Source organism: Vicugna pacos, chromosome 1 (genome assembly GCF_048564905.1).
Source record: "Vicugna pacos chromosome 1, VicPac4, whole genome shotgun sequence".
Lineage (NCBI taxonomy): Eukaryota > Metazoa > Chordata > Mammalia > Artiodactyla > Camelidae > Vicugna > Vicugna pacos.
In genome coordinates, this window is record NC_132987.1 from 40146534 (window position 1) to 40171632 (window position 25099).

General features: G+C 35.5%; 1 long non-coding RNA gene across 5 annotated transcripts in view; it reads right to left on the reverse strand.

The window, feature by feature from the left end:
- LOC140696407 (uncharacterized) overlaps positions 1–25099 on the reverse strand; it is a 131356-nt gene that overhangs the window by 14560 nt on the left and 91697 nt on the right. For 2 of the 5 annotated variants that reach the window (XR_012072751.1, XR_012072741.1), the window contains 2 exons: positions 2299–2461; positions 771–961 (listed from right to left, as the gene is read on the reverse strand). This is a non-coding gene — a long non-coding RNA (uncharacterized lncRNA). Of the gene's footprint in view, positions 1–770; positions 962–2298; positions 2462–14364; positions 14554–17651; positions 17820–25099 lie in introns of all 5 variants that reach the window. The other 3 variants (XR_012072756.1, XR_012072704.1, XR_012072715.1) reach the window with 3 other exon arrangements.

Below are 25099 nucleotides of genomic sequence, written 5' to 3' on the forward strand. Positions count from 1 at the left end.
ATATTTAATATTTACTATTTATTAATGTTTCTATTTTTACCCCTCCTATGTTCTTGGTCATCATATTAAGCTTTTTGCTAGTCCTCTTAAGTTTCTCTTCTATCCTTTCACTCATTAATTTTAAATTAATGTTATTTTCTGATTTCCCATGCCTCTAAATATTACCTTATTAGTGTTAAGAATAATATTATATGTGTCTTTACTAACATAAAATTAATAAGTAACTGTAAACAAAATATTTTATTTGCCCATCATCACCTGGCCCCCTCTCCCCTCTTACTCCCTTTTAAGAGGAGACATTTCCACCTGCCTCTGCCCCTCCATTCTGAGCGAATCCCCACCCTTGCCAACAGCCAATGCTTGGGTTTTGCAGCAATGGTTTCATATTTTTAATATTTCATATCCTGGTGAAATGTTCTGAGACAGCATTTTCTCCTGTTTAGGAATAAGTACTCAAAACTCATCTCATTTTATCCATCAATTTTATCTCTGTATTTTAAAATCCATCTCATGGTTCAGCATTAGGAAATTCATCACTAGGATTCATTAAGTAAACAAATTAGAGGTGGAACATCATATTGCTTTTTATGCTTTTGGTTTTAGTAATATCCTTTCACATTCATAATCCAGATCATGAGATATGCGAGATTTTATCCACCAAGGCTCCCCTTCATTACTCTTCCAAACTGAAAAAAAACCATTGCTGCCATTTTAGTCAACAGTTAAACTTGACTATAAAATATTCTGATACGAAAGGAACTGCAACTCACATGATGATGACACTCAAATCCCACTTGGCAAGTCACCAAACTAGCAGATTCTGCAACATGGAGTCTCATGAGCTTTAGGGTGTGGATGTGTCCAAGCCCTCCATGGGAGCTGACATCAAATACTTCATAAATATCGTACCTTCCAGGAATTCACATTTCTTTATTAATGTATAAATGCAGAATTGTGAAATCTATAGGGAATAGCTGAATCATTATTTCATAAGTATCTTCTGCCTATTAAAGCAGGAACTATGAAATAGCTCAAGGGGAGCACTGATAAATTTTCTTCCATTATATTCAGTAGTCTGTGTCTGTCCAAATTACATATGAAAGGATACAGACAAATATAAAGTTAAATTTTGTAGAAGAGGTTGAAGAACTCCCCCAGGATATATTAAATGTATAAACAGAAAATTGATATAAGTCATGAGTTCAGTTCTAAGTAGACTGAAGGATCACAGCAGTTTTCTTCTCTTTCTACTTTCCCAGACTTCAGTAAAGAGATTTGCTGGGAGTAATAAAAAGATAGATAAATTTTAGTGATGCTGAAGGCCTGTAAACAAATTCTCTTGTTTGGTAAGAACGTAATTTCACTAATGGTAAGGGTGTAAATTGGTATAGATTTTCAGGAAAACATTTTGAATGTGTATATACAGATCTTTCTCAACTTACGATGGGGTTATATCCTGATAAATCCATCTTAAGTTGAAAATATTCTAAGTCGGAAATGCATTTAATACACCAAACTTATCGAACATCATAGCTTAGTCTAGCCTTCCTTAAACTTGCTCAAAACACTTGCATTAGCCTATGGTTGGGCAAAATCATATAACACAAAGCCTGTATTATAATAGAGTGTGGAATATTTCATGTAAGTTACTGAATACTGTACTGAAGGTGGAAAACAGAACGGTGGTATGGGTCTGGATGGCTGTAAGTATACAGGTTGTCTACCCTCGTGCTCACGTGGCTGACTCGATGTGGCTCACTGCTGCTGTCTGACACCACAAGAGAGTATTACACTGCATGTGGCTGACCCAGGAGAAGATCAACATTCAAAAACCCAAAGTGCAGTTTCTGCTAAACATGTATAAACTTCATACCACCATAAAGTCAAAAAATCATTAACTTGGACTACTGTAAGTTGGGAACCACCTGTATTTTTTTTTAAGTGCATACATACACTTTTCAAAACTTAATGTCATTAAAATCTACCTTAAGGAAATATTTAGGTAATTGGGCAAAAATGTATGTAAAAGTAGATTCACTCACTGTTCTCAATGGAAAACAATTTGAAAAAATGTTATAAACATCTATTAAGAAGGGCCTATGTATTGTATATTCATATATTCTGTAATTTAAAATGTTCATTTAGATCTCTATATATTGACACTAAATAATACCCACAACATATTATGTTTTTTTAAAAGCACAAATATATGGAGAACTATGCCTATGTCTAATTAGAGAATATCTACATATCTATTTATGAACACATGGAAAAATATCTGACAGGCCATGGACTAACCTTATTGGTGGTGTTGACTTTCTGGAATGGGGAATGAGTTGACCATATTTGTTATGCTGTGGGTATTTCTTTATGAATGCCAGTATTCTTCCTCTTTCTTATTTTCTCCCCTTTATTGAGGTTGAGCTATTGACTCATTTGAAATGAATAAGACATTCATATTCTGATGAAAGAGAGAAGAGATTAAAATTAGGATAAACATGAAAAAAGATGGGAAAGGCATTTTATAGTTTATAAAAATGTGGATACTGGCACTTTTTTGTTTAAAATAGAAAAAGAGAAGGAAAGAAAAAAGTCACTGACTTTTATGAATGCTACAGTTTTAAATTCATTCCCTTTTGAAGTAGCAACAAACCAAGGATGTTGGCTGTCACTACTGTTATGCAATATTTTCTGGTAAAATTATTTATTGCTCTTGTAATGAAAAAAAAATCCTGTAAGTTTTCTAAGCCAACACATTTCAATCAAGACTAGATTTTACATTAATGTGGTCAAAAGGTTAAGTAATTTCATTGCTAAAATCCTCAAAAAGTAGAATGATATAGATGACAAATTATGACACAGTACTCTAATATTTAGTAGGAATACTGAACGCTCTCTAGTAAGGGACAAAAGAGGGAGACACGAGGGAAGCTCCCAGAAACAGAAAACAACATTACACTTGTCGATGAAAAATTAATCAGTCCATCTAAGAAAGAAATGGAAAATTTTATTCAAGCCAAATTTGAGGATTATAACCTGGGAAGAGCATCTCAGACAGCTCTGAGAACTGTTCCGCTCATTAGAAATCAAGGCACAGTTATAGAAGTTCTTTGAGATGGAGGGCTGTACATCAAATGATATATTGGTGACAGTTCACACAGTCTGGATCTAAGCGCCATGTGACCCCTTATGAGATCAAGAAGGAATGTTATCTTTAAGGAGTTGTCTTATGCTGCTAAAAGAATGTTGCTTTTTACGGCTGAGCAGGTATTTCTGCCAATGGGGAAGGTCTGGCCCACGCACAATGTAGATACACAATGCACAGTGCGGAGAGAGGAGGCCAAACAGCACAGAAGATATTTTTTTGTTTATATTTTTATCTTGCCATAAAATATGAATTTTATTTCACACCCTAATTGTAAATATTTTTAACATATAAAATGCAATCTCCATCTTTTTAGCTACACATATGATTGATTCAGGTGCACACCAATATGTAAGATATACAGGGTACATCATAGTAAGACTTCTGGTACTTTCCTAAATTTTTTTGCATTTTTTTCTCATTTATTCACATGTAAATTATTCTTTTTACACATATATTCCTTTCTACTAAACTTGTAATATTTAATTCAGTATGTAATAGTTTTATTTTTGAGATTACTAATAAATTAAAATATTAGTGACAAACACAAATTTTTTTTTCAGCTTTACTGAGTAAACACGAACTCTTAAGCTTACGAACAGGTTAATGATTAAGAAGATACCAAATGTTAGCTGGAAAAATGCTTCATATACCCTGCTGGTTAGAGAAAAATTGTTAGACTCTCAATAAAATGACACGTCCTTAATATTTCACTGGACAAAAAACAAAAATGGAACCTCTTTCAAATGTATACTCACAGCATACATTTCAAATAGCACTTCTGAAGTTTGCTAATTTATAAATATAAGGTCCTTCTCCCCCTTCCTGCTTCACAGCAGAAAGTCTCTTCTCCCTATGTAGAGCATCACAACTCTTGCCTGAGTCTTACAACTCTCACCTCTTCTCAGAGGTCACAAGACAAATATTGATCATTAAGATGCTTCAAGGAATTGAGTTTTGCAGGTCACCTAGCCTCAGGTGGTAAGACTCTCACCCTGCATTCTGTTCCTAAAAGCAGATATATAGTAAATGACAAAGCTGTGTTTTGAGTTGTATTCTGTGGTGACTGCATAGCATAGAATTATTCAAAAGTGTTATTTTAGTGACTGGGACAAGTAGATTTGATGTAGGCTCCCTTGTCACCAGAGAGCATAAATAATTCTGCAGTCAGTGTGTCTACCCATATTACAGTTCAACAAATCCTTTGAATATTGCTTTCCTAAATTATTCTTAAATAGTCAGTGTAAACTGTCTATGATTATGATATTCAATTATGGCAAAGTTTTAAAAATTTACAATTTAGGAAATGTTGAATTAACAAAAACAAAAAAACCTTTTAATAAAAGCAATTTAAAAAATTGCTAATTAGTCTAGGTCAAAAAGATTTTTGCAAACTTTTCAAGTATCTTTTTTTCCCTAAACCTACATTTTGTTATTTTCTTTGGAAAAATCTGCAGTCAACGACTGTCCCCAAGCTTCTTTGCCTTCCTTACACGCATTCCTGCCTTCCTGTGCCTTTATTTCAGGAAGGATGGATTCAACAAGCCACGGGGAAAACAAGCAAGAACTCAAACTGGAGTTGAATTCCTAATGTAAAATAAAGACATGACTGAGGTTGGATTAAAAAAATGTTTTTTCAAGTTCCAACTTTGTTTTTTGTCTCAGTCTCCTTGGTGGTTTCTCACCTGCCAGTCAGAGCTGAAAAGCCCCTTCCCTGTCAGTGTGGGCAGGGATCGCTAATATATCATCTGCCTTTGAAGTGGAACAAACATTCTTTACTAACACAACTGATCCAAAAAGAAAAAGAATATATTAGAGCAGACTGCGGTGGTTGTCAATAAAGATGTTTTCATCACAGCCATTCATTCACAACATCAGGAACAGCTGCAGTGTTCTCTTATTCAAATAATAAATACCTTTCCCACTCAATCATGTCTTTATAAAGCTAGGAGGCACTATTTAAACTTCGCACTACTTGACACTGAAGATACTTCTAATCACAACAAAACCTCATGTACGCAATTATTAATCCAATTTGCATTTTTCCCCTAAATTTTACCCCTTGAGGAACCCATGTGATGCTGATGATGGACATAATGATTAAGAATTTTGTTGATGAAGTCTTTTCACGCCTCAGTTAAATCATCAAAAGAACTGATATGATGAGACCCACCTAGTTCACAGAAGTTGTGAGAATAAAATAGTACAGCTAAAGTGTTTAAAAAAAAAAAAAAAGGAACAGACTCAAAATGGAGTCACTTGCCCCAGGACAGCAAACCAAGACTCAATATCTAACCTAGTTGCAGTTTCAGCCATTCCCAGGAATGTGACCTTTATTAAAACTAGTCAATCTGGAATTACCTGATCTGCAAGAGTGAGCTGATCTGCTTGGTAGACCCTGCCTTTCCCTAAAGGAAGGTGACCCTGCCTGATACAATCTACTCTTCATAAGAAATTTCCTTTTTTCACACCCTTCTGCCTATAAAAGCCTTCAATTTTGTCCAGCTCCTTGGAGCTCCTTTCTACTTTCGGGAGGGGATGCTACTGATTTGTGAATCATTGAGTAAAGCCAATTAGACCTTCAGATTTACTCAGCTGAGTTTTGTTTTTTTAACAACGGAGCATGGCAAAATAAACACTAGCTGACTTTTTAAAATCATAATTTAAATGTAGTATTTGTATTACTTTATCAAAATAATTGAAAAATATTTTATTCACGTCAAATAAGCCTTGATTGAGTACTTGAAGATTCTGCATAAACAACTAGGTACTTAGTACCATTTTTTGAGATACCGTTCCGTACTGCAATCTTACAGATAATCGTCTTTATAAAAATGTGTTAAAGTTGAAAAAATTAAGGAAAAAAAAAAACTCTAAGAAATATTCTTCATTGAAAGGCCAGCTTACATTGAAGAAGAAACTGTGATAAGCTGTCCTTTTGGGAGGGATTGCCCAAACAGAGCAAATTCCTGGCTGTTCCCACTACTTGTCTGATGCTTAACACTGTTGACATTAAAATATGGCTAGCAAAATTATTTCCACTTTCATTGACCCAGTCTTACAATTTGTCATAGATTCTAAAAATACTTAGACATTATTTTAGCAGACAATTCTTATTACACATGCTACTTGCATAACAGTATTTCAGTATCAGAGACTTCTACCCCATGAACAAATATTTTTGATACAATAATTCAGCATAAGTGACCTAACAAAGAATTATTTTTCCAATAATAGACATTATGGTCTGATCTGTTGTCGCCACTCTACAATAGTAACTACATTGTATTTTATTGCCCTGTGTTCAGGGAATGTTGCCTGTTGTTCTGGTAAACAAATAATAATGACTGCCATTCCAGTTTTATTAGGATCAAACTACCAGTCACCACACACACACCCCACCCTCCTGAGTGTGTACCCTGAGGGGAATTCAGGATGGAGAAAACAGGAAGCATTCTGTGGTTTGGGTACTAGCCTTCGGTAGTTAAGATGCACATCTAAGGAATAACTTCAACAAGCCCATATTGTTGCATCTTTCCATACATAAAAAAGCACTAAATTCATTAACTTGAGATGTCTGTTTTTTGTTATTAGCAGTAGTATTCTGATGTTTGACTATATATATATATTTTTTTTTTCCCCCCAGCAAAAAACTCCTGTACATCCTGGCTACTCCCTTACCTCTTTGGAGCAATTCCTCAGAGCTATCTAAGAGGCTGTCTTCTGGGCTAAAGTCCTCAGCACAATCCCCAAACAAAACTTAACTCACAACTTTTAGGTTGTGCTTTTTCAAAAGTTGATGTTTCTTATAGAATGTTGGGCATGAAAGGGTTAAACAGTAATCCTTCTGAGCCGGGTCAGCCAAGGAGAGAGAGGCTAATGATGTTACATATGCAGTGTCCTGGCATTCTCATTTCTGTTCAATGACGGAAATCTGCTTTCAATTCAAACTTCAATGAGAAAGCTCCTCTTCCAGACCAACTAGGCTAAATAACCCATCAAGACAGCACAGAAGACAATGGGTAAGACCCAGAGGAAGCCTGCAAGAGAAGGCAGTACTACCAGCAGAGAGAGGCTGTAAGAGCTGCAGCATCATGCAAACACAGAGAAAAGACATGCCTTGTTAATAACAGCTCTTAACCCTGGCATTTTGTACAGAACAGATGGGGAGGGAAGCAAAGCTCCCCTAGAGGCGCTCGGCTGTCCTCTCAGCAGTCAGTGCGTGACACTCAAGGTGAGGGCAAAGGGGTAGGAAAGTCACAGCCCTGGAAATAAACGCGGTGCCCATAGCAGACAAGGTGCAACCGAACTTGGAGAGCAGAAGGAACACAGATGCCAGTCTGGGCTGAACAGAGGTCAATATATTAACTGCACAAATCTAGCAATGCATTTTCACTAGTTCTTTAGGGAAGGGGCACTGAAAACTAACTGTCAATCTACATTCTTGTACATGTGCATGCTTATATCACATGTATTAAAACAAAAGTCATTCTTCAGCTATATTGTGAGTTCAGTCATTGTCAGAAAACTGCACTTGTTGTCTTCTTAGAACTTAATCACAGTCTTCAATTATCTGATTTGTTTACGGTGTATGCTTCCTGGTTGTCTCCCTCCTGCACTAGGATGTCACTGCAGACCAGGAGAGAGGGCTTCTCTGTCGCGTTCACCTTGATGTCCCCAGAATCAAGAACGACGCCTGGCACAGAGCAGGCACGCAGTGAGTATTTGTACTACAACATGTGCCAGGTGCTCTTTTAAGTTCTTTAATCCTCACATCAACTATATGATTTAGGGTCTATTATCCCCATCTGGAGAGGAGTAAATTAAAGAATAGAGAAGTGAAGTCGTTTGCCCAAGCTTAGGTGCTAGTAAGTAGCAGAATCAGAGTTTGAACTCAGGTAGCCAGTCCCTACCACTCACACTCCAGCTACTACCTCTGCTGATTATGTATCTATTCATATGTGTATATATTCATTGCATGAATAAATGAAAGCTTATTTCTACCTGGGTGCATAATACATTAAATTGTAACTAAATCTTTTTGAATATAATTCAAACTTCTTCTGACCATAGACAAAGTAATGGCCTATAATAGACATAATGATTATCCCATCACACACCTTGTACTGCATCTGTTTTTTTTTTCTTTTGCAACCTCAATTACACTGCTTTTTTATTATCATGGTTTTATAAAACTATACGACTGGAAAAGTACTGTATTCATAAAGAGTTGTGCTTCATGTATGCTACACATTCAGGCATTTTCATGAGTAATCATAATTTTTTTAATGCAGCCAGATAGCCCCTGGTTTGTGAGCCCACATCTTTGGTGGTGCATCATATTTTGCGACTAGCTCATTTTGTAATGTTTCCTGACTTAATTCAGTCAGTTATTACTTTCTATAAACTAGAATCTGGGGATACTTCATGGAATATTTAAAATACCAAACTGAATATTTGAATTTGGAAGTATCTGGGAAAATCCATGATGTTTGCACATCCTTGACATAAATTTTACAAAAAGTGACATATTTTCTTTCCTTGTCAAGTCATGCAAGCAGTGTCACACTACCACCAAAACTGACTGAAAAATTTAAACATTCATGCAGTTGGTTTGGTGGATGCTTTACCAAATTTGATAAACTACCAGTTACTTATTAATCAGTTACAGAATAGTCAATAGTTTAAAATGATCTATACACTGTTATTATCTAGAAGATCAAATAATCTTCCAGCCAGACAACACCAGGTGTGCCAGATTAACCTGCCCCTTCTTCCAAGACAGTCCTGAAGGGACTGGACAGCCTTGGAGCATTGTTGGACAAACACTGAGGTAGACAGATTCTAAATTCCTTTTCAGTGCTGAAGTGCTACAGTGGTCTGAGAAGCCCTCAAGCCTGGAACAGTAGGTGACAGAGATTAAATTTAAAGAGTAACATACTATAATTCATTGATAAGTGGCTATTGTTATTCATCTAATGCAAACAAGTTTTAGCCAAATTCATGCTTTTTGAATGGACTTTTGAACACATTAAAATATTTAACTCAATGGTTATATTCTTGCCTGATATGAGTAAATAATAAAATTCATTAAGCTTAACAATTTAATTAGTATGTTCCAAACTCCCCACCACTCACCAGCTGGGTGGCGTTGGTCCAATTACTTAACCATTCTAAGCCACAGTTTCCTCAACCATAAAATGGGAAAGAAAACCATAACAATTTATTAGGCTGTTAAAAAGGATTAAATAAATGATGCCTGTGTCCTGCCTGACATGTAGTAAATGCTCATTACATGTTCATTAATAGAAGTACCAGTAATAGTAGCTACCATATTTAGAGAGCCACCAATTCTGTTTTCCAAGAATTCTGTTAGAATTATGTTTTATTTTGTTTCAGTTGTATTGCTGTATTCAACATACAACTTCCATTTTTAAAATTATTTAATTAGTGAGCCAGGGAAAATAAACTTAAGTCAAGAGGTTGACTGAACTAACTAAGAACCTCTAAGGAAGATAAAGCTGAATGTGGTCTTTTGGGTTGTTGTTGTTTAAATAGATTTTGGACAAGAGAAAGAAATAAAGAGATTCCTTTCAAAAGAAAGCCCAGTTTGGCAGTGAGAAAACGTTGGGGTCAGATGAGTAGAAGGAGAGTCAGCAACTAACTTTCTCATTGTGTGGAAGAAACACTAAGGGTCCTCCAGAGTTGAGGGACTGGACTGGGATATGGAGGGAACACCAAAGAAGAGACAAACAAGAGGTTGTCACCATTCATCACTTCTGTCCTGAGTACCTTTGAAAATAAAGTTGTAGGAACAAGGAAGAGAGGAAAGTCACCAGTTTATTCCTCCCTTAAGATGCAATTAGAGGAAAGCATGCAGACTGTAATAACGCCAGGTTGGGTTCTTTTAGCAGCAAGTTTCGCTTAGTTCTATGGCTCCTCAAAGTTCTAGCCAGCTCCTGCTACTAGAAATAAAAACATGTGGCAACAGTAGCCCAAGCCCTGGAGACCTCTAAATGGCTTCTGAGAGGGTTCAGTATAAAGTTAGAAGAGTCTAGAGAATTCATATTTGAGCAAATACTGGGAAAGAATAAACTGGGTTAGATACCACTTATTCCTAGATTTTATGTTTGTCCAACACTCAAATAAGATTTCCTTCCATATTGATAACAGGAATAATGGACATAATTTGTTTTGTACAACTTCCACATTCTAGGCATAGTATTAACCACTTTATTCCATTTTATCTTATTTAATACTCACAACCTTAATGGGCAGGTGGAATGAACTCCATTTTATAGCACAAGAAACCAAAGCTTAGAGAGACTAATTAACTTGCTCAAATTCACACAGCTGGTGACTGGCAGAAATGGGATTTGTACCTAATTGATGGCACATTTGATGGTGAGCATACATTTTAATATTTCACAGTAACTTCATTTTATTTTGAAAAATCCTTGAAATATATGTTCATTGTAATAAACAAAAAACACTATTAAGCAAAATAAATATATCTTTGCATTAAGGGTTTAATTGCTTAAGAAAAGCTGTTTATTTCAAAATTCTACTCAGCAGGTTTGCACACTTCTCTTCCTATGGAGGGTTAACATCTTGAGGATTTTCTCTTGTCCATCCACTCTGCCTAGAACAGATCTTTGCTGATATGGGCAATCAAATGTATGTGGACCAAATAAATCCAAGAGAAAGCTGCCTGTTGGGGGTTACCACACCAGCGTGACATCACATTTCCTAACTGTAGTTCCCAGAGTTGTTCGCAGAGTTAGGTGGTAATTCTGGATACGGATCATTGCGATGCTGTAACAGCTTCCAGAAAATTTGGTTAAGAGTGAATGGAAGTGCTGCCTCCATTTTTTTCTGCTCTCAAAACACCTTTGAGCAGTAACTTATTTACAAGTAAGATTTTTTTTTCTCGTCCATTTTTTCTTTACTTTTTGAATCCTGTACTTGGTTTAGAGGGAAATACACTCAATGATCAAAAGAACAAAGAGAATATGGTTGACAAAGAATAAAATAATAAAATATATCAAACTTAGAAAGTTCAGGTTAGGGAATTTGACTCTTTAGGTAAATTCTTATTTAAAAAAATACTTAGAAAGGAGAAGCAAAAGGTGAAGGTATCCAAATAAAATTCCTGATCAGCTGTTTCTTTTGATTGATAGCTTTTATCACATATTTGAGCTGCAATATTTATTTATCAGGAATAAGAACGTTTTAATCATAAAATTATGTAACATTTCTTCTAACATTTGATCTTATTTTCTTCACATGTATGCTTAAGAGTCATTCCTTTGTACATCCAGACAAGATCTTTGTTGTCTTGGGGAGCTACTCCTCTCTCATTCCAAAATAGGGTCCTCATGGGGGCTGCCAATCACATTTTCCCACCCCAAGGATGGGGCATGGGTGCCAGACAGGGGTCAATCTCATACTTCACCTTTCTAGTCATGGAAATTAGCTGAGGGACAGATGTAGGACTCAGGTCAATTGGACTACTTTCATGGAATTTTTCTAACTGACGCTGGCAGGAAATAGCTTTGTTCCTCGCTAGTTACTAGACTGTAATAATATAAGCCCAGAGCTATCTGCTACCAGTTCCTAAGATGGAGATCACAGGCTTAAGATGATGAAGACAGCAATCAGAAATGGGAAGGGTGTGTGTGTGTGTGTGTGTGTGAGAGAGAGAGAGAGAGAGAGAGAGAGAGAGAGAAAGAGAGATCCACTGTCTCCGAGGCTAAATCTGCTTTTCAAGGTTTGTCTTTCAGAGCAAATAAACTGCCTATCTGTAGAGCTTGTTTAAGCTGAATCTTTGTTCTTTACCTAAGAGTCCTGACTAATAGCCAAAACTCAGGGTGCTAAGTAAACAAAATCTGCAAGACATCTATTTTCTAGCTTCTATTCCCCTTGACATCTGTCCTGAAAGGTTTGTATAAGAAATGTTAGAGTCTTTTTGGCAAGTGCATAAAAATTATATGATTCAACAAATGTATCGCATGCCTCTTCGGGCCAGGCATCGTGCTAAGTGCTGGAAATACAAAAGAAACTGGGGCAAGGAAGTGCCGTTTATTCATGGCAAAGGCACACATGAGAGCCAGACACGACCGGCTTGTGTAAGAAGGGTTTTAATAGATGCCTCTGGAAAGTGTCATGGGAACTCAGAGGAGCAAGCAAGTTCAGATACTTGAACTCTGAGTATATTTCGAAGAGCTGGCAGAATTTTGCCAAGCAGAGGATGGAGAAAAGGGCACTGTGGGTAGAGGAAATAGCATGTTGCAAGGGCAGGGACATATGAAAAAAGACATGCCATGTTTGGGGACGAACAAAACTTTTGATGTGATCACAACATAATGTTGCGGAGTTGAGTAATGGTGAGGGATTTGGCGCAACAATTCAGCAGAACTGATTCTGAAAAGTCTTAAATGCCATGCTAAGAAGTTAGGACTTTATCCTATAGGCTGGGAGAAGTCACCTGAACTTCTTCATCAGACGAATGACATGATCAGATTTGGATACACACATATGTAATGAACACTCATGTTTCCATCACCCAGTGAACAATTATCACCTCGTGGGTGAGGTTGGGCAATGCTTCATACAGTTTAGAGCAATTTGCATTTCTTTTTCTATGAATTTTCTGCAGATCAGTTCTTGGCCTTTTTCATCTCAATTTTTAGAGGCTCTTTATGTATTAGGGATACCTTTGTATTATATATTAGCATTACTTTCATGGTATATACATTGCAAATATTTTTTTCCTCAGGCTGTCACTTGTATTTTTTACTCTGCAGAAAAAATGTTAATTTTATATAACATAATAAAATTTGTCAATCTTTTCTTTTATTGCTTCTAGATTTTGAGTCATATTTAGGAATGTTTCTATATCCTGATAATAAAGAAATTCACAAGCGGTTTTTCAAATATATGCATGGTTCTTTTTTATACCTTTGATTTAAATGTATGATCTGTTGGGAATTTATCCTGGCTTATGGTATAAGAAATGGATCCAATTTAATTTTTCTCCATATGGCTACCCAGGCATCACAACAACATTTATTTAAAAGTCCATCTTTTACCCAGTGATGTGTGATGCCACCTATACTGAATTTCCATATGCAATTGGATCTATTTCTGGATTTTCTATTTTTCCGTTTGGTTTGTCTGCCTATTCATGGGCTAATATCAAATTATTTGAAATATAGAGGTTTTATAGTACTGTAAACAAATCTGATATGATTATTTCTCCCATTCCTTAAGTTAGGAAGAACTGACATCTTTATGATACTGGTCTCTCTCTTCCCTTCCCAGATTGATATGGCTTTTCATTCATTAAGGTCTAGTTTTTTTCAAAAGTAACTTCCAGTTTTGCTCATATAAGTTTTGGACATTTCTTGTTAAGTTTATGTTAAAGCCTTTTTTCTCTTTTCTTATTTTCTATCACAAATGGGGTTTTCTCTTTAAATATATATTGTTTTGTTTATACACATATGTTTATGTATGGGTTTATAAACATATATACATATATGCTATTAATTTTTATATCCTTATTTTATAACCTTTTACATTATTCAAATTCCTTTATTGATTACTGTATTTTTACATGGATTCTTTGAATTTTCCAGGTATATAATCATATCTTCTCTTAATAAATATAGTTTTATCTCTGTTTCCTATTAATATTCCAGTAATTGCTTCCTCATGTCTAATTGCATTGGTTAGTATCTGCAACATAACGCTAAATATTATAAATATGGTAGGTACCCTTGTTCTTGACTTTAGAGAAAAAATACTACAACATTAAATATTAAACATTAAAGTTTTCCCAGCTTTTGGGATGAGGCAAGTATATTGTAACACACTAAGGAAGTTTACTGAGTATTTTTAATCTGAATGGGTGTTACATTTTTGTCTAGTGTATCTACTGCATCTATGGAGATAATCACATGATTTTTCTTCTTAGTTCATTAGTGTAATGAGTTATAACAGTGGATTTCCTAATATTGGATCACTCTTACAGTCTTCAAATAAAACCAATTTAGTCATACCCATTTTTTAAAAACTGCTGTTGGATTATTTTGGTTAATATTTTAAGACTCAGATTTGTGTTTTAAAGATAACTTCTGGCAAATTTTGATAGAAATTGTGGAGAGAAATCTAGGCAAGAAATCACTGATGCGATAGGAGTTAACTAAGATAGGAGTTACCTGTAAATTCTCTGTTTCATGTCAGCCTTCCCCAGTACTGTATACTATCCATCTTCTTCATTGCTGTGTCTGCAGATCCCATTACAGCTGACAATATATTTCCTCAGTGAATTAAAGAGGATGCATTAACCAGAGGGAATTAATCACCCCAGGTGATATTTACCAGGTAGAGGCAACAGGATATAGAGACTGAATAAAGGTGAAAGAATAGATTAGAGAGATAAAGTTAGATAACATTATTGCTATTAACAACTTAAGCAGGGAATTTAAGAAAGAGAACTGATTTAGGGGTGGTAATATATTGATTTGTAAGATTTAGATCTATCACTTTAAAGTTTCTTTAAAGACATCTGAGTGAGGACCTCCAGTGGATATCGCTCTATTTTCTGAGAAAAAGTCCTAGATGGAATCCTTATTAGGTCCTTACTTTTTGCTAGACATTGTGCTAAGTACATTACATGAATCTAACTTAACTATATATAAGGATTATTATCATTCTCAAATTCCAGGACAGAAAATTAAGAGAATGAGGTTAAGTAATTGATTAATATCACCAAACCATTAAGTGGTCAAACTAGTGTTTGAGTCCAGGCAGCCTAATGCCAGAACTTAAATATAATCCCTGTGTAATGTTACTCCTGGGATTGGGAGAAAACCAATTATTCAATGTAGTTGGAACACTGGGAATAAATTAAATGCTAAAGAGTGGGTAGCGCAACAGTGAAGAGAGATAAGAAAAATGCTGAGAGCAGAAGAATTAAAGAAGAAGGCAGAAGAGGAACCCAGGGGAGAGACTGAGAAGGGGCAGGCAGAGAGGCAGGAGGAAAACCTAGGAAAGAGTGCATATCATGGAATGACAAAGGAAAGAGCGTCAGGAGTGATGGAGGGTTCCAGTAGGGAATATGGTTTATTTTCTGACTCTGACTCTTTATTTTTAAATTCCGAAATTTCCCAATATATTAATTCCTATTTTTTCAGTATTTACCCTCCCCCCAAAAAAGATGCTTCGTGTGAAATATTGCAGAATATCTACAGCTATCTTAACGCTCAAAAATGTTCACAAAATTAGCAAACAGAAAAATTCCCTTTATCGTAACTGAAGATTAGTATATTATCTTAGGAAAATTATAAATTTACAAAGGTTCATATTTGCTTAAATGTATTTCAAGTTATCATTCAAAATATAAGCAATATGCAATTCCACAAAAGGAATTTGGTTAATTAGAATTATAATCTCAGGATTCTGAAATTCAATTTTTATACTTGGGAGACAAAATTAAACACTGCCGTATTACATTATTCTAACAGCTCAGGTTTCTTCCTCCTCACTGTACTCTTCAATTGGAACTGCCATATAAGGAATAAATAACCAATATAGTGATCAAATGAACAAATAATTTACCAAAGTTTTTTTAACTCGATATAACAAATTTAAAATAGCAGTAAATTTATTAGCTTTGCTTTGTGATCTTTAAGTCACATCCTTCTTTGCAAGATATAAGATGTAAGATCACTGTGGTTATCCGTTTGGCCTTGGTTGAAAACATTCCAGTACAACATTGCCATTCATCTTCATAGCCATTTAAGTGCACTTTGTTACTCAGTTTTGTGATTTAATTTGATATTATATGGAGTTGATAAGATTCCAGAATTGCCTTCTGAATCATCCGTCTTGTATACATATCGGGGAAAGCTTTAATCCTTCCATCTCCAGGCAAGGAAAATAGTCATAGAAATCAAGACCTCAGAATGAGTTCTTCAAGAGCAGGAAGGACGAAGAAGATGAATCAATAGGATTTTATGTTTCCACAACTCAAAATTTTAAATGACTTTATAACCAGTTTCCTTTAATGAAAGGCTTTGTTGACTACGGTAACATCTGCCATCTAGTGGCTGACTTAAGCTATTATATAATGAACTAGAAAATTTTATTTTTATGTAAATAATAATACAGAGGAGGGCAAAATTTTGGTCATTGTAGTTCATCTACATTTTTTATGTTGCTAGCAAAGTAGGAAACATACAGATTTTTATTTAACAAACTATTTTTTAGGGTCAAATTTGATCTAATAATAATACACTCCCTTTAGTGTAGCTATCTTCAAAGTAAAGGAGAAAAATAAAAACAGAATGAAAAGAAAAAGAAGAAAGAAAAATAAAATAGTCTTTTTTAACTTGCCCCAACAGAAGTTATAAACAGTATATAATTTAATTACATGTCTGAAATTGTTTCAGTTTTAGGGCAATTCCATTTTATCATTGAACAGATGCTAATTTACTCTTGAAACCTAATTAGAATAAATAAAGCTAATATATTTAAATAAAAACATCACATAAAAAAGAGTGTATAAATCTCCGCCTTTATTTTTTACTATTGTTAAACTATTACATAAATATACCTGAGCATCTAAACTGACAGAGTTGACTTTAACTGGATAGTCTCCATGCCAAAGGTAGTGATTGATTTTCTGTCCCTATCTCTCTCAGTTCTCAGCAACATTTGACATGGTTGACAGACCCTTCCCTCCTCCTGGAAGCGCTTTCTTCACTTGGCTTCCAGGATGCCATATTCCCCCAGCAGGGCCAGCTACATAGTTTGTGGGCCCAGAGCAAGATGAAAATGTGGGCTCCCTGGTTCAAAATGCAAGGAAAACAATGCCCTAAGGTAGTAAATCACAAAGCTTTTTTCTTTCTTCCACTGTCTCTTCCTCAGCTTGTCATACTGTTTTTTTTATTTGCTTTCAATGTTGTTCATAAATAAAGAAAAATTTAGAATTTAAATCATCAACGTGAATTTTACCGTTCAACTTTATATTATGCAATGCCAGATTTAATGAAAATGTGAGCATTTTAGTCATATGAATTACACAATTCATATTTTATAGCCCATGCATGCATATATATTTGATTCTTCTCAGAACAGTGAAAATGCTGCACAAGACTAATTCAATTATTTTTATTTCCCTTCTTGAAATGCATGCATTCTATCAATACTCTCTATCTTTGGCTAATGAATGAGAAAGGACTGAGAAAGGAAAAGGCTTTATGGGATTCTCTGTCTTTCCCTTTCCCTCTGTGTTACCATTTTCAGTGTAAGTGGGTGGCTAATACAGGGAAGTAATAAGTAAGAAAGGATAGGATAGGGTTCTTTGGTTGCTCATATTTTAGATTATCATTGCCTTCTGTCTGCTCTGAAAGCAAATTCTGGTTTGAACAGAAAGCACAGCCTCTTGAGGCTGTCAGCACCAAAACCACCCCTCGTTCTGTTGTGGGTGGAATACGCTTACCTGTACTTGCTTTGAGTTTCACTGCACACCCAACCATCACCGGTCCCCTGGAACTCTGTGCTCACTGAGTATCAGGAATATGAATGGGGTATCAAGGATTGGTGGATACACATACTGTGTGTATCTTCTCCCCTCACTTGCACACTCCATTGTCCCAACAAGTTTCATCTACAAAACACAGGTTCAAAGATAAAATTATTAAGAATTGGTGGCAGCTGAGCAACCAAGTATGGGGCCCTTCTGAGTGGGAGGCACAGGTCACATGTCCCTGAACCTGATCCGCTTCCTGGGTTTTCCCCTAGATCACTGGCTGCACCTTCTCAATCTTCCTCACTGGCTCTAGAATGGTGACTTGGGTCAGCGCTCAGCCTTCTTCTTTTATTTATTTATTCCTCAGGCGATGCCATCTAGCCCCTAGGCTTCAAACGTTATCTATATGCAAATTACTCTCGAATTTGTTCTTATAGCCCTCTGAGCTCCACTTGTACATATCACAGTGTCCCCGGCCTTTCCACTTTGATGTGTAAGGGGCATGACATATCATCTCAATTTCCCCACAAACTTCTGCCTCCTCTGTCATCTTAGCTCACTATTCACTACTCACTTCATCATCTAAACACAGGACTCTTCTTTAATTATTCTAATTTCCTTACATCTAAATCAAACACAAATCCTATCAGCTTTACCTTTACAATCTCTCTCCAATCTACCCACCTGTCTCTGCCTACATGGAGAGAAATCTGAGACATCGCCATTTATTTCCAGAACTGCCATCATGGCCTTTTAATCAAACTCCTTGCTTCCATTTGTTTCTCTGCAGATCCTTCTCCACACAATAGAAGGAGTGATCTTCTAAGAAGGGAATCATTTCACAAACTTTTCATGCTTAAATTTCTTGAATGGTTTCCCAGGATATTTTAAATAAAATCCAAACTCATCATACGACACTCAGATCCTGTCCCTTGCTGACCTTATGTCCTCCTGCACTGTACCTGGTCCCTTGTGTTCCAGTTCACTTTGCCTTTTTCTTTGCTGTAAGCACTCCAAGCTCTGTCTCATCTTAGAGCTTTTCCATCTGCTGTGCTCTCTGCCTGGAATACCTCTCTCCACTCCTAACCTTCACATTGCTCACTTTTCCAGCCACTTCAGCTCTCTGTTCAAATGTTGCCTTCTAGGGATTTTCCTGGCTATTCTACCTAAAATAGCATCCTTGCCCTGCTCCCTAATTTTATATACTCTGCCATTTCCCTGTCTTATCCTTTGCAGAGCATCTAACTGTAACTGTACTCCTTACTCATTTGTCTGCTTCTCTGTCTCACTCACGAAGATATAAACTCCAAGAGCACAGGCACTTTGCCATTAACTGCTGTATCTCCAAGGCTTAAAACACGTAGAAAGTGCTGAATATTTGCAAAGTGAATAAAGGAAGGGATGTTTTAATCTTTGTATTCCTGGAACGTAGCATAGCACAATGTTTCACTCAATATAACAGCTCAATAAATATTACATACAATAATATAATAAATACTGTGGAAGGAAGTGTTTGGAAGGAAGACTCTCCATTTCTCACTTTATTAGTTTGTTAGTTCTATATAAAATCATAATTAGCTTACTTAGCACTTAGCACTGTGTAATTGGCATCTAAAATATTATTTCAATGTTAGATGAATCCTGCCAACATACTTATATTTAAATTAAAAATACATATCTTATTATTTTACTACTATGGCTAAAAACTGCTTTTTATTGGAGGATTAATGGGATTAGGGCTTAAACTGGAAGAATTTTTTTTCATGGTCCATGATAAGAATTGTTAGTCTTTTTGTTCTTTTATTTTCAGCTCTGATCTACTTTACTAAAAAGGTACACAGAAAAAGTATTTAATTTTCTATTTAGTTGTAATAATCTCACAGGCAAAAGTCAAAATGAGATTTGAATTATGCTTTGTTGACAGATGACTGATTGCCCAATGAATAGCTAAATGACATTTCATTGCTTTTGTTGATAAATACGACATGGTGCTTTCATCTATCATGCACGAAAACTGGTAAAATATAATTGCTATAACTTTTGGAAAACAAGCACTTATAAGATCTCTTTAAGTGCAACAAAGGCAATATTACATCTCAATAAGACTAGCCCTGTTCTAACAGACACTCAGTAAATATAAAGTGAGTGAATTTCCGTGGCTTTTTCATTTGTAATTCAGAATACACATTTAATGAAATAGCTATCTTATTGTGAATAAATTCAGAGATCTGGAAAGTAAACATAAGAACTTAAAGTAGGTAGGTACAGCTAAATGAGCACAGCTAAAATAAAATTTGTATTTACTTGTTTGCTTATCTAACAGCAATCTCTTACTGAACCACTACTCCACACTGAATTACACATCTTCAGAAATAGTCACCTCCTTTGGGGTTAAAGTTCAATAGGCGTTTATTAAATAGCTCGTATCTGCAATAAGAACTGTGCTATTACTTGGGAATATAATCATGAATAAGATACATTTTCTCATTTCTGAGATTCACAGCCTAGTGGGAAAACTAACAGACACCTTCTTATTTCAAAAAATTAGAATATAGGGATACAATGGAGATATTGCCAAAATAACAAGAAAGTAACTTGGACTAAATTATCTTGAAGGACAGATCGGACAGAGTTAGGCTAAGAGTTAAGGTATGGGAGAATGTTACAGAAAGGGGTAACAGGATGAGACAAGACACATGTGGCCTGGAAATTTTCAAAATGTTCGTAATCGGTCACCACGCTAAAGGTCTTAGACATCACCCCATAAGCAACATGGAGCCACTGAAGGGTTTGAGACAAGGGGATGACATAGGATAAGGTTATCATAGCACATAAACTTAGAAGTTTATAAAAATTACTTAGGGATCTTCCTAACTGTGAATTCTTATTCAATACATCTGGTGGGACCTGCATTTCCAACAAGCTTCCAAGTGGTGTGCGGGCTGCTTATTGGTCTGCAGACTACACGGCGAGTGTGAGCATTTTAGGCAACTGTCCTTTAAGAGTACCCCACAGGGGCAAAGATGATAGTATAGGTGAGAGATAATGAGTGTCTAGGCTAAACCAGTGGTAGTCACTAAAGATATTTTGAGGGCAAACTGGAAGAATTTTTTTCCTAACATATTTAATGAAAACATTTTGAAACACACAAAAATGTTTAAAGTCTTTTACAGTGAGAACCCATATACCCACCACCTAATTCTACAATCGACATTCTATTATATTTGATTTACTCATTTCTCAATCCACTCATCTATCCATCTTTTTATGTATTTCAAGGTAAATTGCAGGTATCAGTATACTCGCCTGCAATAGAAACAATTTAACGTTGATTTAAAATAGAGGTAAAGGAGTGTGGGTTGTTTTCTTAAGTTTATGCTTGATGAGGAAGAACGTAGAAATAAAAGGTTATGGGGAGAACTGGGAGATGCTGTGTTGAGTTCAACTCAGTAACACTGAACTAGCGATGGCAATTTAATATATGCGTTATGCATATATACATGTAACATCTATAACTCTAGCTATATTTGTCAGTTAAAGATACGGACTGGGAATCATTAGCTGGTAGTTAAAATGAGAGGAGTAGAGAGTGCCCGGATGTAGAATGCAGAAACAGAAGAGAAGAGGATCAAGGATGGTATTTTGGGGAAAATGACATTTAAGACATGCATAGGGGTAAAAAGATAAAATAAAGGCTAGAAGGGGATTAGGGATATCACTCATATGTGGTATCTAAAAAAGAAAAAGAAAAAAGAGGACACTAATTAATGAACTCATCTACAAAACAGAAACAGACTCGCAGACATAGTGAACAATCTTATGGTTACCAGAGGAAAGAGGGTGGGAAGGGATAAATTTGGGGGTTTGAGATTTGCAAATGTTAACCACTATATATAAAAATAGATTAAAGGCAAATTTCTTCTGTATAGCACAGGGAACTATATTCAGTATCTTGTAATAACTAATGAAAAAGAACATGAAAATGAATATATGTGTGTATATGCATGACTGGGACATTATGCAGTACATCAGAAGTTGACACATTGTAACTGACTGTACTTCAATTAAAAAAAAAAGGATTAGGGAGACAAGAAAATCAGCAGAGAGAGGGACAGGAAATGTTTCCCTGTAAATCTCCTCACTGCTTGGGAATATTGTGGCTTTAAAAATGCTGATATTACTCTTTATATTTATGATATGATATAATCTATACCATATTATATTTATACATTTATAGTTCAAAATGCTGACATTATGCTTTTAGTTAATCTCAACTTCACACTGCTTTATGTACATACTAGCAGGAGTAAAGAGCTGTTCAAAGAAGATCACACTAAGTCACTTTCTCTATTCTCACTTACTGAAATGTGAACAAATGTTCCTTGTTTTGCCTGGAGTAGGGAAGGCAACTAACTGGTCCCCTGGCTCTCATTTCTCAGGTAAGAGGCCCTTTTCTCTAAGGGTCATTGACCCACAGACATATGTTTACAGCATAGTGAAAAGTAACTTCCAAATTTAGACCCTTAGGATATTGGAGGTGGTGAGTATAAAGAAAATCTATTTTTACTTTAGATTTAAGAAGGACTCTAAAAATTCATTCAATAAATTATTTTTAAAATATTACATTTTGGTTCCACATTATGGCTATTTAATGGAGAAAGAAAGAGTTAAAGTGGGGAAAATATGAGAAAGAATTATGTATGGCAGGAAGGAAAAAAATGGGCTAAATCAAGCAAAAGAAACAGAAGGAAAAAAATGGAGACAAGAAAAATAAAAAGTCTTCCCAGGAGAAATAAATTTGTGTTTCATGGGAGAACTATGTATTGTCTAAGAAGCCCTATCAAACTTTTCTTATCAAGGACCTGGGAGGCCCTGATATACCTCTGCTCTGCCGAAACTACTAAATTCTATCATTGTAGCACAAAAGCAGCCAAAGGCAGTAAATTAAAAAAAAAAATGCACGTGGCTATATTTCAATAAAACCTTACTTATAAATCTCAGGCAGCCATCTGGATTGGCCCACTGGCATATTTTGCTGACTTCTGCATTAGAGCAAAGGTCAACAAGGGGGGGTTCCCTAAACTTCTATAAGGGCCACAGTTGACTCTGTAGCTTATTCTTCGTTGCTGTTTGGTTTTTTGTTTTGACTTTACAACCCTTTGAACATAAAAAAACATTATTAGCTACAGGCCCTACAAAAAGTAACTGTGGGCCAAATTTAGCCAGTGGTCAGGGGTTTGCCTGGCTGCTGTCTAGTGCACACACCTTTCTGTGTTATTTGATTCTAATTTGATGGGAGGTATTTTGCAAATCCATGCATTGTAAATAACTGATACAGTGTAGGATAACTTTTGTCTGTAGACATGACACAAAAGTTTTGTTCCATAGAGGTCCAACTGACTTCCCTCACTCACTGTAGAAGAAGCTAGTTTTGCTTCTATTTGCATGTTCATTTTAATAATCCTGATTTAGAAATATATCTGTTCTTTAGATTTCCCTTTGAATTGACTATAACATCTTACCAGTTTCATCATTAATGTGTTAAAAAAATTTAAACACATGTTCATTTTAAAATCTGAATGAGAAACATGATTTTAATTTTTTTTTAGTTACCCTTTGAACACCGGCATAACCCTTATTTCCCACAACACCTCCCAGGCTTCCACTAGAGGCCTCAGTAGTGGGAGTGGATTTCACCAGCTACCTTGAATCTGACCTTTTACAGCTCTATCCATTCCCTGACACCTTCCTCCCTGACTAATACCTGGTCACTCCTCCACATGCCCCTCCTCAATCCAAATTACTTGTTTGAAAAACCATCTCCTTCTAACCTTTGATTTAAGATGGTCTTTTCTTTTGTATATATGCACAAACTTACAAATTTCAACTTTGGGAGAGCAAAGATTATTGAGACAATTTTCAAAAATCTTGACAATGAAGTAAAATGGAACTTAAGACCCACTTTGACTTGGGAAGTGAGTAATCCCACCCCTGGGTCTATGTAATGACTTAAATGCCCATATACTTATGGACTATTATTCAGAAATAAAAGGGAACAATGGCCAGTACAGACAACAATATCAGTCAACCTCAAATGCATTGTAATAAGGGAAAGAATCCAGGTTCAAAAGTTACATATGGTATGGTTATATTTTAGTGACATTCTGGAACATGGAAAACTGTAGGTACGGAAAACAGATCAATATTCACTAGCAAATGGAGGTGGGGGGAAGAGATTGTCTAGAATGGTACACAAAGGAAATTTTGGGAATAATAGAACTGCTTTCCTCTTGACTGTGCTAGTGGTTACATGATTGTATGTGTTTTCAAAATTCATATAATAGTCAAAATATGTGAAGTTATTATACAGAAACTATACCTCAATAACCTGACTAAAAATCAATCACTGTCTATATATTTACTTTCCTGAAAAATATGAAAATTTAACTTTTTAAGTTGGAAAGTGGTATCTAAATATACAATTTACCACAAAAATATAATACAATTTAAACTGATGTAAAGATTTAAGTTATAGCCAAAAGAAATACTCCACTGTCTTTTCCCTAGTTTACTGAGAGTTATTTTTCTTAATCATAAATGGTGTTGGATTTTGTCAAATGTTTCTTCTGCATCTATTGATTTGACCATGTGATTTTTCTTCTTTATTGTTGGATTCAATTTGCTAATATTTTGTGAAATTTTGCATCTATGTTGCATCTATGTTTATGACAGATACTGGTGTGTGGTTTTTCTCCTTGTAGTGTCTTTGTCTGGTTTTGGCATTAAGGTTCATGCTGGCTTCATAGAATGAGTTAGGAAGTACTCTCTCTGCTTCTGTCTTCTGAAAGAGATTGTCCAGATTTAGTATCATTTTTTCCTTAAATGTTTGGTAGAATTCACCAGTGAACTATCTGGCCCCTGGTACTTTCTGTTTCAGAAGGTTATTAATTATTGATTAAATACCTTTAATAGATTTAGGCCTATTCAGATGGTTTATTTTCTTCTTTGTGTGACTTTTGGCAGATTATGTCTTTCAAGGAATTGATCCATTTTATATAGGTTATCAAGTCTGTGAGCATATAATTGTTCATATCCTTTTATTATCCTTTTAACGTCCATGAGATCTATGGTGATGTCCCTTCTTTAACTTCAGACATCAGTAATTTGTGTCCTCTCTTTTTTTCTTAGTTAGTCTGGATAAAGGTTTATTAATTTTAATAATCTTTTCAAAGAAACAGCTTTTGGTTTTATTTTTTAACCACACTAAATTACCAAAGATGCCCAAATAACAATGTTTTCTCGCCTCCAGTCTTTTGCCTTTGCTGTCTCTTCTCTGGAAACACTCCTGTCCTTTTCTTTGTCTACCTGACCCCTGCTTAACTCCCAGTGTTGGCCTACAGGCCAGGTCTTTCAGAAAG